Raw genomic sequence first — 15,116 nt, 5'->3', positions numbered from 1 at the left:
ATGGAATGGTTTGATCATTAAATTCGCATTCCAACAACAAAACTGTTTATGAATTTAAAGATGGGGCTTATTAATTAGTATACGATAGCTAAATATGGATTGGATGGTCTATAATTTAGTCTTTACAAAACATTTATAATTGTGTGAAAAAATAGCAGCTAAGGCAATTGTATTGGAGAGCGTTTCTAAATCATTAATAAATAGACATAGCATTGTCATATAGCATTATTATTATTATTTTTATGGTGTAGAGTGAAGTCAGATGGATTGTAGCATTATAGTGAGCATTTGTACAATTCAACTATTTTATTGTACAGAGAGCTGCAGCTTGGGAAAGTCATTAAAAAGGTCATTTCTATGAAAAGAAACTTAATCTTTTAAATGCAAATTATCATCAACATTGTTGCCCATGAAGAGTACTTTTATTTTCGTTCCATCTTGTAGCCATCGTATAATCATATAATTTTATATGACTACTTAGTTGATTTAGACTTCTACTCGGTGTGAAATTAATGTTAATCAACAATACCAAGTCTCATTAAAATGTAGAAATAGACGCCGTAGAATATCCCAACTTGCATTTAGATGACGGATATTGTCTTAAGAGAGCTCTACAGCTTTAGCATTAAATGCTTAGTTAATATTAAGTTTTAAATAAGTCTCATTAGTCTTATCCAGGACTGACCGATCAACATTCCTTCGAAATATTTAGGAGGACCATATGAAAACAAGATTCAACCTTATATTTATAAGAATTAATTTATAATGTATTTCTCACTTACAGTTCTATCCATTAATTAACCTTTATAATACTTGTTGATATACAAATTTTTTAGATTCCAATTTAGAATTTGCAAAATGGACAAAATATAGCAAATATTCATGTTTTATGGTACAGTTGACGATTGATTTGCAAGATAAATTAAATGAAGAGGGAAAATCATAAGAATTTCCACTGATGGTCAACTGAAAGAAGATTCGTCTTCATCTTTATTTCTAACAAGAAAATATTTGATATCTAAGTTAAAAGAAAACTGTGGAAGCTGCTAAACAATGCAGTGGTCGACAGAATGCGACGAGCAGTCTACAAAAATGGTATTAAGTATTTAAATGGCACTAATACTATGTGAGTTCAATATTAATAAATGCATTAACATTTATGGAAATCTATGATTCTGGGTCGTGAGAACTTGCAAGTTTATTGAACTAAATATTGAGAAAAAATTGGTTAAAACCAGTTGTGGACACTTTTGAAGAGCATGTGAAAGTGTCTATTTAAGCTGAGCTGCTGACAAACGATCAGAAAGCCAATATGGGAGACGCTTTAAAAAATAAAAACAAAAAGGAAAAACGAGTTTCTAAAGTAGTTTCCTGTATACAAAAGCACACGACCTTAGCCACAAATACAAAATTGCACAGACATACGGGTATTATACTTGTATATGAGCAGATATAGCTTTTGTTGGCAAGTGTAGTTGCTGGGAACTGTAAAGGGGAAGAAAGGAAGCGAGTGCATTCTGTTTCGAAAAAGGTATTGCCGGTGCAATTTTATTCACTTTCCGTACGTAACTCATTGAAATGGCCATTAAGATTCTAAAAGTGAGCACAGCAACCAAATTTATACAACCTGTATGAGCAATTAAACCGAAACGAAAAGTGAATTCCAAAAACAAAAAATATCAACAACAAAAGGCGAATAACAACTTGACTGCATGACACATTCAAAGCTCTGGACATTCGGAACTTCTCGCCAGTTTCTTGGCAGCAGAAACAAGTTTCTTTTTATGGCACTTTCAAATGGCTTTGAATTCTTTGCGAGTGTTTTTTTTTCTGCTTCTTTATTTAACCTTTACCATTTTAGCCAAAAACAAGTGCACACACACACATACAATATATATATGCTCTGAGAATCTTAGATTGGAAGATATACTGAGCATGGATAGAAATAATTTGATAATGCTGAATTAAACGACAGACAGAATGCTAGACGACATCTCAGAGATTGTCGCATTTACTTCTTAATTACATCAGCCATCAGACTGGACAGTAGAGTTCAACGAACGCTTAAGAGATCGCAGACAAAGAACCTGCTCAAGATTTCAGTGCGTGCTCTGCATTGAACTGATAGTGTATGTATATACATACGGGTATATATAGTACGTACATGTGCTATGTGCTGTGGAAATATTTCACAATTCGCGTGACGAATTCATTTTTCATTTCGATTTCGTAAGCCACAGGCACAATTTCAAATTTCTCGCACACTTCGCATGACAATTAGTAGCGCATAGTTCCCCATCGTTTCCAAAATGCCAGAGTTCCTTCTCATCTCTTTCAACGTGATCCTGAAATACTTGATTGGATCCTTTAGATGGGAAATACTTGATTGGATCATTTAGTTGGGTTTTGAATTCATCTCTAGCAAACTAATAAAATGATATGTCCTATGATAATCGAGCTGTCCAGAAAAAAAAGTGTACTGAATTAGCAATTGAAGAATTGGAACAATTGTAAATATTGTAGAACTAATTAACCGTTAAAGATTCTTTTCCGGCCAATTTTGCGATCAATTTTAATATATGCTGCAGTTTTGGGGCCGTAAAATTGTTTCACTTATAACTTTTCCTAGAATTTATAGTTTATTTATAGTTTCTAAATAAAAACAATTGCGACAAAATATTGTAGCTGGGTTTTGCGTAGAAATTAGGCGAGTCTTCAAGTCGTTTGCGAATTCCAAACAAACGGAAAGACATACAATATATATAGATTTCAGGCTGGTTAGGATTTAGAGCGTCAGAGATATTTCTACCTACAGATTTTCACAGGCCTAAACGTGGCTTATAAAATTTTGACTTTCATATAATATTTTAATAGCTAGTATTGGAACCTTTCGTTCCAAATTCTTGAATATTATCTCCTCTAAATGAATAAACACCAGAAAAAATGTTTCCATGTGTCTAAAAGAATATAAATATAAAGTAAACGCCGCTCTAAAAAAAGATAGACAAGATCATATAATCATTGAAATTCATGATCATCTTACAATTCTATTTAATAAAGAAATTTCTCCTAATAAATTTAAAGTAGGAGGAGCTGAAATATTTGTTGAACTTAATAAAAATCAGCATAGAGTTATAGAAGATACGAAACATAATAATGAACTTAATAAACCCTTATTAATTAATATTCTACGACTCCCTAATCGTTTATAAGAAATACTAGCTAAGCAAAGTAACCAAAGTAAGCAAAGTATTCTTGTTAAATGATAGTTCCTATACCAAAATATTTATGCATGAATGACTGAATGATTGCAGCAGCTGAGATATGGACACAGGTATCTTTCTTAAATTCTGTCCCAAGTAGAGGAAATTTTTTATTTCTATACTATATGTACATACTTATAAAATAAATGAGAAGGCTTCTGCTTAGAAGGCAAATAATGTGTTTTTTATCTGTGCGTGCCTAGAAACTAAAGCGACTAATTTGCAGAGGAAGTCGTAGTTTTGTGAAACATAAGAAAAAAAGATTGCGAGACCGCCTCGTTAAAAATAAATCAACTATGGACTTCAAACTGTAAAATACAACTTTTTTCAAATTGTACCCAAGTTCTAGACTTCGCTATAAACACAAATTGAAGTGGTACATAAATATTATCAGTGTTTTCGCACATAGTTCCAATTTTAGATGAATTGTAGATGGAATTGTAGTCGCGGCTTTTGCTGCTTGACGTCATATTTAGTCAATCAAAACAAAAGCTTTAATGTAGCGTTGGTTTTAGAGGCAAAACAATAAAGACACTTGCGTAAATGTGAAGCTCGAAAACTAAACAAAAATAAAAGGATTTGCTACCATGTATTTGCATTTAATTTAGAGTGACAGAGATAGGTTTTAGGACAGCGATTAAGATAACAGAGACGCGGCAATTTAATTTCACCTTGCCACGTAAAATAAACAAACGGCAGTAAAGGTTTTTTTTTTTAGTAATATAAATGAGCAGGTATTCGAATAGATATACATACATACATATGAGTGTGTGGGCAATGCACGCGCCAACGATTTTTATGAAATATTGCTAAATACATAATTAGATTAACAGTAAAAATTTGAAAGATAAACAGCAACAACAGCTACAAAAATGTGCGTATGTTTATATTGTTGTTGTTGTAGTTTTTGTTGCTCTTGTTTGTGGGTCTTCATAAATTGCACAAATACGAGCATCAGCCGCGTTCGAGGCACACAACACTCGTGTCAATACGAAAATAGCTTTTAGCATAGATAGACACACAAACATATACATATGTATGTATATATATAATCTTGCAGATTGAAGACGCCTAGTTGTCAGGGGAGGCGGCAAGAGGGAGGAGAGGGAAGCAGCCAGCAAACCCCCCAAGCGACCAACAACGACCCCCTCGGTAGAGAAAAAAAAAACCAACGAGCCAAGTTGTGATTATAAATAAATTTACCGCAAGCTGTTGGCTGCTGTTGTTGTTGTTGTTGCTATTGTTATTGTTGACGATGTTGTCGGTGTTGGTTTTGTTATTGTTGTTATTGTTGTTGTCGCTATTATGTTCACTAAACAAGCAACCTACTACGACTATGTATGTATGTAGACCAAGAAAAGACCCAGCGAGCTGATAATGTGAGCAAATCAACAACATGCACATACGCGTACGTCTAGTCAGATACAGATACAGATGCAAACATATAGTACGTAATTATGAACCTACATCCACACATATAGCATTTGTTTAGGTATGCTTATAGAGAGATGGGTAGGTGGTGCGGACTATCTTTCGGATAACTACACATGTTTAAATAAACGATACGCATGTGGGTTTACTCTGAAAAGTATCTGGCAGATGCACACAGAGCCAAAATGCATAACAACGTCTGTATCGGGCGTTCAGGCATAAATGCAGGCATTGGGCGTGAAGAGAAGAAGCGCAAAGTTGATCTTTTGTCTGAAACATAAAGCTATTTTTGGAATAGAGCGCCGGCAGATATGCAAATGCAATTGCAGCCAGCGAGAAACTCTGAATCGAGATGATTTCCACAAAGTCTTTTGATCTCACAGATAATTAAGATATCTAGCCGATTTCTAAATTAATGAAGATCTTAAAAGAATGTGTTTGCTCGATTCTCATTTGTTCTTCTGTGTTGATGCAGCTGTGTTTAATCAAATCTATCTGTTTGTGGAGCTACTAAAAATATTTTAAAAAATACTTGTCCAGTAATTAACATGTCGTTACAGTTCGCTTAAGGAATAGCTGATCTTTTGTGGAATAAAACAAACATAAAACTATTTATGTTGTGCACAGCTGGTAGATCTGCAAATATATTTAAGAAAGCAGCGATACACATTTAACATTATTGCAATCTAAAGTTTATAGAGAAGAACGAATAATATTGAATCCTATTTTTTCCGAAACTACAATTTCTTTCTTTCTTGTAAAAATAATAAATTTCCATTGGACGTTGAGCTCTTCATTACATCTGGCGATCTTAAAGCAACGATACACACTTAACATATTTGCAATCTAAAGTTTATAGAGAAGAACGCTAAATCTACAGACGCTACAGACGGCTATACGCACAATATTGAATAATATTTTTTCTGAAACTACAATTTCTTTACCATTTTTTCATTACATCTAGAGATCTTGAAGTTCTTTCTTTCTGACCACCCAACCTTCTTACAGTCGACTGAACTTATGAACTAGTTCTTTTGTAGTTCGAAGATTGATTTGCGCCTTTTGTGTAGTTCCAAAAACAGCTGAATGCAAATTTCGGGTATAAAATATACTACAATACTATGTTAAAAATACTAAATAGTACAATTTTTAAACTACTAATACCCTGGTTTCCGGGCAAACATTTCTTCTATAAATATATTTTCTTTTAATTGATTTTCAATTTTCGATATAGCTCTATATATGGTTATTTTTTTGTGAAATGTATAACTACAACTGTAAGCAAGAACATCCTTAGTTTAAGTTTCTTTGTTGGGTTTACTATTCCAGAATTTTTTTATTCCTGCTTAAACACGATTAGATTATTTAAATAATTTCCAGTTAGTAGAACCGAATAACAATACTTATTAGAGACTGTATTTTTCATGAGTTTTCTTTAAAGTTTAGCTGCTAAGTTTTGTGAAAGTAGACTTAATTTAGGGATCTAAGCCCATCGAAAATTAGTTGAAAGAACAAAGTATGCTAATAGATTGATTTTCTAGGGTCTCAATATATTTTTAGCAAGAAATTTCAAACACTCTTATGAATGTTTTACTTAATCAGACATTGTTTTGGTGCAGTACAACAGAAAAACAATTAAAATAGACAGCCATGTTTCAGCTTTAGTAACCTATTGATCCCAATGATAATGCAGAGCTGTCGACATCTGATTCAATTGACATTGATAATGGTTGTACGGAGACGAGACATCTTCAATACAGACACAAATCAAAGCATATCTTTCGATATAGTGTAGCAAACTGAATAAATGTTTGAAAAAAATTGGGTCTTGAGGGAAATAATAAACAACCGTAAATGTTCCCAGAGAGACTTTTGTTTTCATTTCTCATTCTCACCAGAGAAAGCTGCAAAGCAACAGCAACAACAACAACAACAATAGCGGGATTAAAACAGCAACACTAAATTATATATATTTAGTTGTCAGCAGCAACAAAAACAAAGACAACAGCAATTGTTAAATCACAACAAACGACGAACCACAACAACAAAATAGACAACAAATTTGTTGTATTTGTACAACAAAGTGTGTGTGTTTGTGTGTGTGTGGGTGTTTGTGAGTGTGTGTGTGTGTGTGTGTGTGTGTGCGTTTGGGTCACCTCCCATTTGACTAGATTTAGGGCCACCTATTTTATTTAAAATTTTACACCACAAAAAAGAAAACTGCTGTGTGCGTGTGTGTGAGTTTTAAAATGTTGTTGTTGTTTTTCTCTTTCTGTTTTGGTTTGTCGCGTGTTTGCGTTTTTCGGTTCGTTTTTGGGTCATTTTAATACTTTTTTGTTGTTCCGATAGCTGTCGTCGTTGCTGTTGTTGTTGTATTTGTTGTTGCTTTTATTATATTCGAAAGTGTGTCGCGCACGCAAATAAAAGCGCGCTCTTTCCATCCATTAATAAATGCAATTCGTGGCTCTAATCCACATATTATATCTATAAAGTTTTGGGAAAAAATCTGTACACATATCTAGGCATTTAAATTGTAGATGCTATGCGAATAAATGCCGTTGTTGTTGTTGTAAATTTTACATTTTCTCTGTTGTTTGCTAACCGGAAGTAAACGATAATGAGCAGCAGGCTACAGTAATAACAAGTTGTATATAAAATATCATTATATGATGGTGTGCCGCCATACAATAATTTCAGCAATGTAGATAGTAGCTGATAAACTTTAACAACAATTTAAAATTCCATCAGTGTTGTTATAAAAAGTTGTACGAAATGGAGGAAACAGCAGTCATTCGTTTTCTATCTTAAATAGAAGGTTTTTCACCATCAAGAAGCATTTTTAATGATTTTTTTTAAAGAAGACAAGCCTTTTAAATGTCTTTGACGTCCTTAATGCCAAGATACTAAAATTGTATTTATACGATTCAAACAAGCAGACTCCTTTATATAAAGCACAAGTAGTCTATTCTAAAACAGTATGAACGTAAACAAAACAGAAAAGCGAAACCCACATAAAAAAATGTAAACATTTTGTAAAGTAAGAAGCCAACTAATTGCTTTTTTTTAATAGCCACTTAAAGTCAAGTGAAAATTGTAGGTGTAAACAAATTGTTCAACTGTAGAAATGCGATCTAAAACGCCTTATGGTTTGGGGCTCCAAAGTGGCATTTGAACAGAAAATTATAAAAATGCTTCACAGTTTCACAACGGAACTAATTTTTATACTATAGTTAACCAAATTAATAATAAAGACTGATATGTACTAAATAATGGAGAATGTTTTCTTAGAAAAAACTATTTGCAACGATATCGAGTTGAATTCGTAAGAAAACAGAATTTAAATAAATAATGAGTAGACCGTATTATTTGCGTTTATGCTGTGCCCTTCCCTCGACTACATATCCTGTAAATTAGGAGACTTTATTAGAAACTTACTTATAAAAATCGATAAAAAAAAAAGGCTTCTCGTACAAAGAAAGAGATTTTTTTATTGATTTATTCTACAGCAGAAATATAAACTGACACGCCTCCCATCTTCAACCTAAGGAACCATTTAAGAAACCACTTTTAAAAAGTGTTTCTTAAATTTTAAATTAATTAGAATTAGAGGAAGATTTCTTAAATCATATCTTGCACAACAAAATTTAAGTTATTAAGATAACTAAGATAGTCTTCATAAAGCTGATCACCTACGCACAAACTTTGATATAGAAATATAACACAATAAATTGTCAAAAGAAACTATAGTTGTTGATAAACTCGACTAAACGATGATTGTAAATCTATTCTAATCTACATACATACTTAAGTCTTAAGCATATCTATTCGACCAACAAACAATGTATTGCATTCAAACCAAACACCCCCCTTTTTTGTTGGGCTTTTCAATTTTTCAGAACCAAATTCCATTTTTATTAATTGTGGCAGGGAAGCTTTAAAATTGCTTGTGTTTACTCATCGTGTTCAAATGGGGAAAAAACTGAAACATGTAATAGCGCATTACATTAAGTTTTAATTAAATTCTGCGCTGCTTTGTTGCTTCCTCACTTTTAATTAAGCAATATCGAAACTCATTTGCCGATTACACATTTTATGTAACAACGCACAATCATTTTGGACTTGAAGGGAAAATACAAAAAAAAAAAACAATGGAAAACCCTACGAGACAAAAGACTACGCACAGGTGCGAATCCAATCGAAATGTGGAATCACTAAATCAACAATCACAACAACAAGAACGAGAAAATCTAACAACATAAAACAAAACGAGCGGACAAAATTGAGCATTAATCGATTAAATTTCTGGAGCAATCAACAAACTAGCAGCTTGAATAATAATAAGTGTTACGAGTGCGTTGTGAGTTGTTCTTTGACAGCAACTTTGGTTGAATGTCCGCCTAACGGTAACAACCAATTTTGGATTGAGCCTCAAGTTTTTCTCCATCTTTTTCTATGTATATGTTTTTTTTTTTTGCCGTTTTTAATCGATTTTCCCACAATTTCGTCGGCTATGATTGGCAGCAGCAGGCAAAGCAGCCTTTGGCATCGTCCTTTGGTCGCTGCTTTCCAAAAGTTATCCTTTAACGTCGTTGTGTGTGTGTGTGTCAGTGTTTGTGTGTTTGTGTTTTGATGGGTTCGTGCTCAGTCAAATCATTTAGCCCAAACTTTTCTGGCTTATATTTTACTCTTGTACACAAATTGTTGTTGTTTTTGTTGTTACTGTTATTGTTTTGTGAGTTGTTGCTGTTATTGTTGTTGTTGTTGGCCAACTGACTTTGAGTTTGATTGATATTTGTTGTCACACTCTTTCGTTTCAATTTTCGTCACCTTCTCTAAATGTTGTTGTTGTTGTCGTCGCTCCTTTGTTGTATTCCCTGTTTCGGCTTAGTTTGGGGTTTTCCGTTTTCGGATCAATTTTTGAAGCTAACTTGAAAATTAAATTCGTTTGCCTCCGCATTCAAATGCTAATGCCGAGCTTTATTAAATGTGTGGGCAACTGCTGACAGCGCTCTACGAAGGCCTTTCAATATTGCTAGAGAATTCAATTATTTCAAATTACATCAGGAAAATGTTATATGGCACAATGAAATTAATGATCTACCTACTTCTAATTAATTTACCCCCATGGGCGAAAGGAAGAAGCAGCTAGAAGTACGAGTATCTTGGCCTATAGTCGGTGCCTTTCTATAAAATCAAATATCGCCCTCAGCATAGGAACTAGAGAAAGCTTTAAGCGTTTTAAGTATTTATTTATAATATTGTTAGATAATTTTTTTGGCTATGCCGACCTTCCATATTTGTCGAATCCATAAATAAATAAACGAAATACCTTCATATTCACGCACGAATAGCTTTGTTGTTGTGGATATGAAGTATACTCATTCCAAAGTCAGGGCAGCCCAACTTTAAACACAATTTAATAACAAATCAGTTAATTTTAAACTAAAGGCTTAGGAAGTTGGTGAGAATTGATAAAAGGCCTTTTTAATTTTTTAAATTTGGCTCTAACTATTAAATAAGAGTTTAAATGGACCGATTTAATACAACTTAAATAAATAAGATTTTCATCTTTCTTTTCATGCTTAGCTTGCCATTTAAATATAATTTGTTTCCTTAAAATATTTAAATAGGCAACTTGAACTGCCAGCTTACAGTCTTCAATAAAAAAAATCAATTTGGAAAAATTTGCAGCTTCTAATACCTAAATCCAGATGTAGTCTAAGTTCTTCATTATGGCACAATTATCTAATTTGGTGTTACTCTAAAATATAAAATTTTATAAAGCCGCAAACAATAATAATACAATTTTGAAAATATTTGTCTTACAGTTCGATTTCTTCTGATCTGTCTTCGGCCACAACACAAATGCCCAGCTTTTCAATTCAAAGTCTGGCATCACTGTGCAGAGTAAGAAAATGGCTGCAAAAAGTGCTGCCAAAACGAAAAACTATATGCAAATTAATAATAAATAAATAGTTGTTTAAAAGTTTGTATATAGTATTCCATTGACTGCCAATTAAATGTTTTGATTTAAAGTTGTTTATTAAGATTGAACAGTTCATTGAAACAATTAAGTTAGCGAGCTATTTTTTACATTGTAAAAAGTAAACATAAGGGAGCTTTAATTCCATTAACATAAGATGCATGTGCCTGTTTTTATAAATTGTCGTATCCAGTAATTTTTTTCAAATTCAGTACCAAACGTGTGATCTCATCTCTCCAAAACATCTTAAAAATTTAACATTATTTATAATAGTTTAGTTAGCACTGCCCTTAGACCTATGTAGTTATAGGACAGCAGCTCGTTGAAAATTACCTCACAGATCATATCGTAGTAAAAATAATGTAGCGGGGGTTAATTGCCAACTGCCTTAAGCTGACCCGCCTTTATTGTCATGATGCTGGCTAAATATGCAAAGTTCATTAAACCATATCAACTGTCTATTCGTGCCAAAAAGTCGCAGAAAAGTTGAAAAGCACTTTCCAACAAACAGATAGACAGACAAATACTGTGAAAAGTATTAAAATGTTTTCATGAGCTTCTGGTTGTCAATTAGTGCTAGTCTATCAGTTGGACAATTTAGAGGCCATTAAGAATCATGCAGCACGACATAAGAAGCTTTATAGATACTTTCGAGCAACAATTTATAAATGTTCTTTTTAATTGAGCATCTTTGCAAATATTTGCTATCACCTTCAGAACGCCAGCAGATCGAAATAAATAAATCTTAAAGATATTCGGATTGTGGCTTGCTATGAAAATGCAATGGAATTCGTGTTAAATTTAAATATTCTCTTATGAAATATTGCGCACTTGTGTGCAATTTTTAACACATTCAATACATTTTTGGTATTTGTAAACAATTTTTTTGTATGTTTCGTAATAAAATATAAATAATTTTTAAGGTGAACAAAATGAATGAATTGCGTGATTATTTGTTTTATTTCTTTGAACAATTTTCGGGAATAATTCAAAAACAATTGTACAAACCAAGTTAAAAATTTTAAGACAAATGGCCACGACCACAACCACATGCACATACATATGTATGTATATACGATGGATGTATGTTTGTGTTGTATATTTTTCTTTTTGAGCTTATGAGAGAGAGAGACTCGCTTGAATGAGTAACTCGAGCGGTCCGGCGAGCAAATAAGGAACCGGTTTGCGTTTTCTTAATGGTACCAACGAGATACACAAACACCGTTAGACCCATGAGCGAGACGCCTTGATTATGCTGATTTTTGCCTTTTGGTTACGTGCGAAGATTTGGCAAGCAATAGCAAAAACAACACCAAGAAAAAGAGCAACAAAAACAAACGCCAACCAGCTAATTGCGGTTACACACGTAGGCGAGAGTGGTTGGAGAGGGGAGCGATGGGAGTGCCAGATATGTAAATATGTAAGCCTTAACAAATGAAAACAGCTGTACAAAGAGATCTGCGCAGTCTGCAGAATGTTGGATATAGGTTACCCAATAGAGCAATGGAAAAACAAATTTGAATTAACTTATTCATTCGTCGTGCATTCGTATCATCCAATTATCACAAATAGTTGGAAAATGTTAGCGTTACTTATAAAATATCTACTAAAATTAAATCTTTTACAATATGATATTGGAGCTGCAGGGAAGAAACTCTCCATATGGAAGAAAGGGTGCATACGAACAAGTTTTAGAATACTTTAGACTTAAATAACCACCTTAGGATATAGGTTGCCCAATAGAGCATTGGATAAACAAATTTGAATAAACTTATTCATTCGTCGTGCCATTCGTATCTTCCAATTATCACAAATAGTTGGAAAATGTTAGGGCTATTAATAAAATATCTACAAAAATTAAATCTTTTACAATATAATATTGGAGCTTCGCCGTTTGGAAGGAAATGTGCATACGAACAAGTTTTAGAATACTTTAGGATTAAATAACCACCTTAATGCAATCATTTTATTTCAAAATAGGAAGTTCGCTGATTCACCAACAATAGTTGACGAATCAACACGCGAAAAAGCAATGATGTGACTATTTATTTATTTTAACTACGAACACAATGGGTTGTTTAAAGCAACAAACAAAAGTGCATTCCATCAAATCCAGTTTTCACCGCAATAAAAGATTAACAAATTGTTAAATAATATTTATTCAATCACCTTTTTTTTGCAAATAACACAGCCTCTACACAATCAAAAATCGTCAGTTTTAAACAAAGTAGAATGTTTTTCTATAGAAATAAATGTATATAAAGAAGGCACAAGTAAATAATATACATTTATGTGTACGCTATGTACATATATAATAAATACAAATTTCGTTTGAATTAGGTTGCAGACCCCAATTAACTCGGCTTAGCAACAAATGTATTTACATTTTTAGTTCGAATAAGTACATAACGCGTTTTTATCGAGACGTCAAGATATTAAGCAATGTTTGCTTAAAATATCAGCAATTTCGAAGTACGCTATTTGCTCTTTTGATTCTAAATGGTAATATTTCATTTTTAAATACATTTTAAATACCTCCATCTGAACTAGAGCGACAAACCCGTTTTACTTGACATACGAACTGAATTCATGATTTTTAACCGCATTGGCCAGAAACAAGAAAATTAAACAAGTTATGGCTTCAATATCCAATTTACTATAGTAACCATGGATCGTGAAAAATGATCATTGCACAAATTTAGTAAACAAATTGCAGCATGTTTGCCTTGGAGAATAAAAGAATATGTTCTGCAAAGACTGCACACTGCGAAATTTAATTGTAAAATTTATAGACCATTTGTTTTTCAAATAAAGAAAAAAAGTTATCATTCGCCCAACGTGGGGCTCGAACCCACGACCCTGAGATTAAGAGTCTCATGCTCTACCGACTGAGCTAGCCGGGCCTGTAAACTTCGCGGAAGATCATCCTCAATTGGCTCGCAGCAATCTATACGCAGATTTTATCTATTCTGAAGATATAAATATACATGTTCAAATTTATTTATACTAAAATTTAATTAAAATTCCAAACATATAAGACTGCCGAATTAATTAGAATCACGAATTAAATATTCTAGCTTTATAAATTGTAATATGCCTGCCCTTCGCTATGTGGTCCTGTGGCGCAATGGATAACGCGTCTGACTACGGATCAGAAGATTCCAGGTTCGACTCCTGGCAGGATCGGTAACTAACAAGTTGTTTTTTGTTTTTTACAGAATGCCTGAATTTAGCATTTATATTAGTCTACTTTACTGCATATGTGTATGCAAATACATTCGATTTATAAATAGTTGCCAGGCACAGAATGCAACGTTCAATAAAGACACACGAGCAAACACACATGCATACGTACATCTTTCATTGTCATTTACGTGGGGCTCTTTATGGGATTCGGTCTAGCAAGATTATGCAAAAACAAAAAAAAAATCAATTGAGAAACAGCAACAAATAACCAAAATATGTGACAGCGAAGACAACAACACGACGCGTGCTTGCCTGTATGTGTGTGGGTTCGTGTATGTGACGTTGTGGAGGTCGATGGAAGCGCCAACGAAATGAAAACTGTAACAAGTGCTGCGTGCGTATGCGTGAGATGCGATATTCTTGGTTGCGGGGGGCAACTTCTGACTGGTAGCCAGACAAGAAAAGAAGCGAGAACAGACGCACACACACACACACACAAAATACACGTAGTTATGTACATAGTTTGCTTGATTTTTCCACACATAACTCATTTACTTCTTGCTATGCCTTGCATTTGTTGCTGCTCTTATTATGCGCTGTTGCTGATGCATGATGTTGTTGTTGTTGTCATTGTTGTCTCTTCAGCTGGATTTCCCTTAGTACGTTCGTATACATGTATGAATGTGTGAGTGGGAATAGCATTGTCTGGTTGCATCACTTGTGATTTTTACTCTTTTCTGTCCCCTTCATTTTATTTATACCAATTTTATTTACCTTTTTATGCTCGCAGCTACTACTGTTGGCTTAAACACTTTGAAAAAACACAAAGCATATATGTATGTATATGTGTGTGTATGCTGAAAACTGCGTTTTTAGTATTATGATGTATTATTGTTGTTGGGTGATTGACCCTTAATTGCACATAATTTGTTTTGTTTTTATCACAACAAAGTCGACGCTTTCGACTATATAAACATCATTTATATTTTGTATTCGCTTGCGGATTAAGATGCAACACAGCAAGCATATGAAATCAAGACGGAGGCTTTCTTTTCACACAACATAAAAACACACACACGAAACAAGTTTCTTCCGCCGCAATAATCGACATTCGAGCATTAGCGTGCTACTGACGAATACAGCCAAGCGCAAAACAACAACAAGCTAAATCAATGAACAGCTGTTGTGTGACGAACTAGCTCTAAGCGAGCTGCGAGAACTGGCTTGCATTAGTGGTGAGCAGCCTCGTGATA

General features: G+C 33.5%; 1 protein-coding gene and 2 non-coding genes across 3 annotated transcripts in view; 1 reads left to right on the top strand and 2 right to left on the bottom strand.

Moving 5' to 3' along the window:
• The window catches only part of LOC115625854 (solute carrier organic anion transporter family member 5A1), a 32,552-nt gene extending 17,730 nt beyond the window's left edge, over nt 1-14,822 (bottom strand). Inside the window, exon 1 of the mRNA XM_030521060.1 lies at nt 14,638-14,822. The gene's annotated coding sequence lies outside the window, so the exon portion shown is untranslated. The remainder of the gene's footprint in view (nt 1-14,637) is intronic.
• Nucleotides 13,508-13,580, bottom strand: Trnak-cuu. The gene has a single exon. It is a non-coding gene; the product is annotated as a tRNA-Lys (tRNA).
• Trnar-acg lies at nt 13,791-13,863 on the top strand. Its single transcript has one exon. It is a non-coding gene; the product is annotated as a tRNA-Arg (tRNA).
• Nucleotides 14,823-15,116: the final 294 nt, after the last annotated feature.

This window comes from Scaptodrosophila lebanonensis, unplaced genomic scaffold (assembly GCF_003285725.1).
Source record: "Scaptodrosophila lebanonensis strain 11010-0011.00,11010-0021.00 unplaced genomic scaffold, SlebRS2 tig00000080-arrow-pilon, whole genome shotgun sequence".
In the NCBI taxonomy this organism is placed as follows: Eukaryota; Metazoa; Arthropoda; class Insecta; order Diptera; family Drosophilidae; genus Scaptodrosophila; species Scaptodrosophila lebanonensis.
The sequence above is the reverse complement of the archived record's forward strand: the minus strand, read 5'-3'. Positions and strand labels throughout refer to the sequence as shown.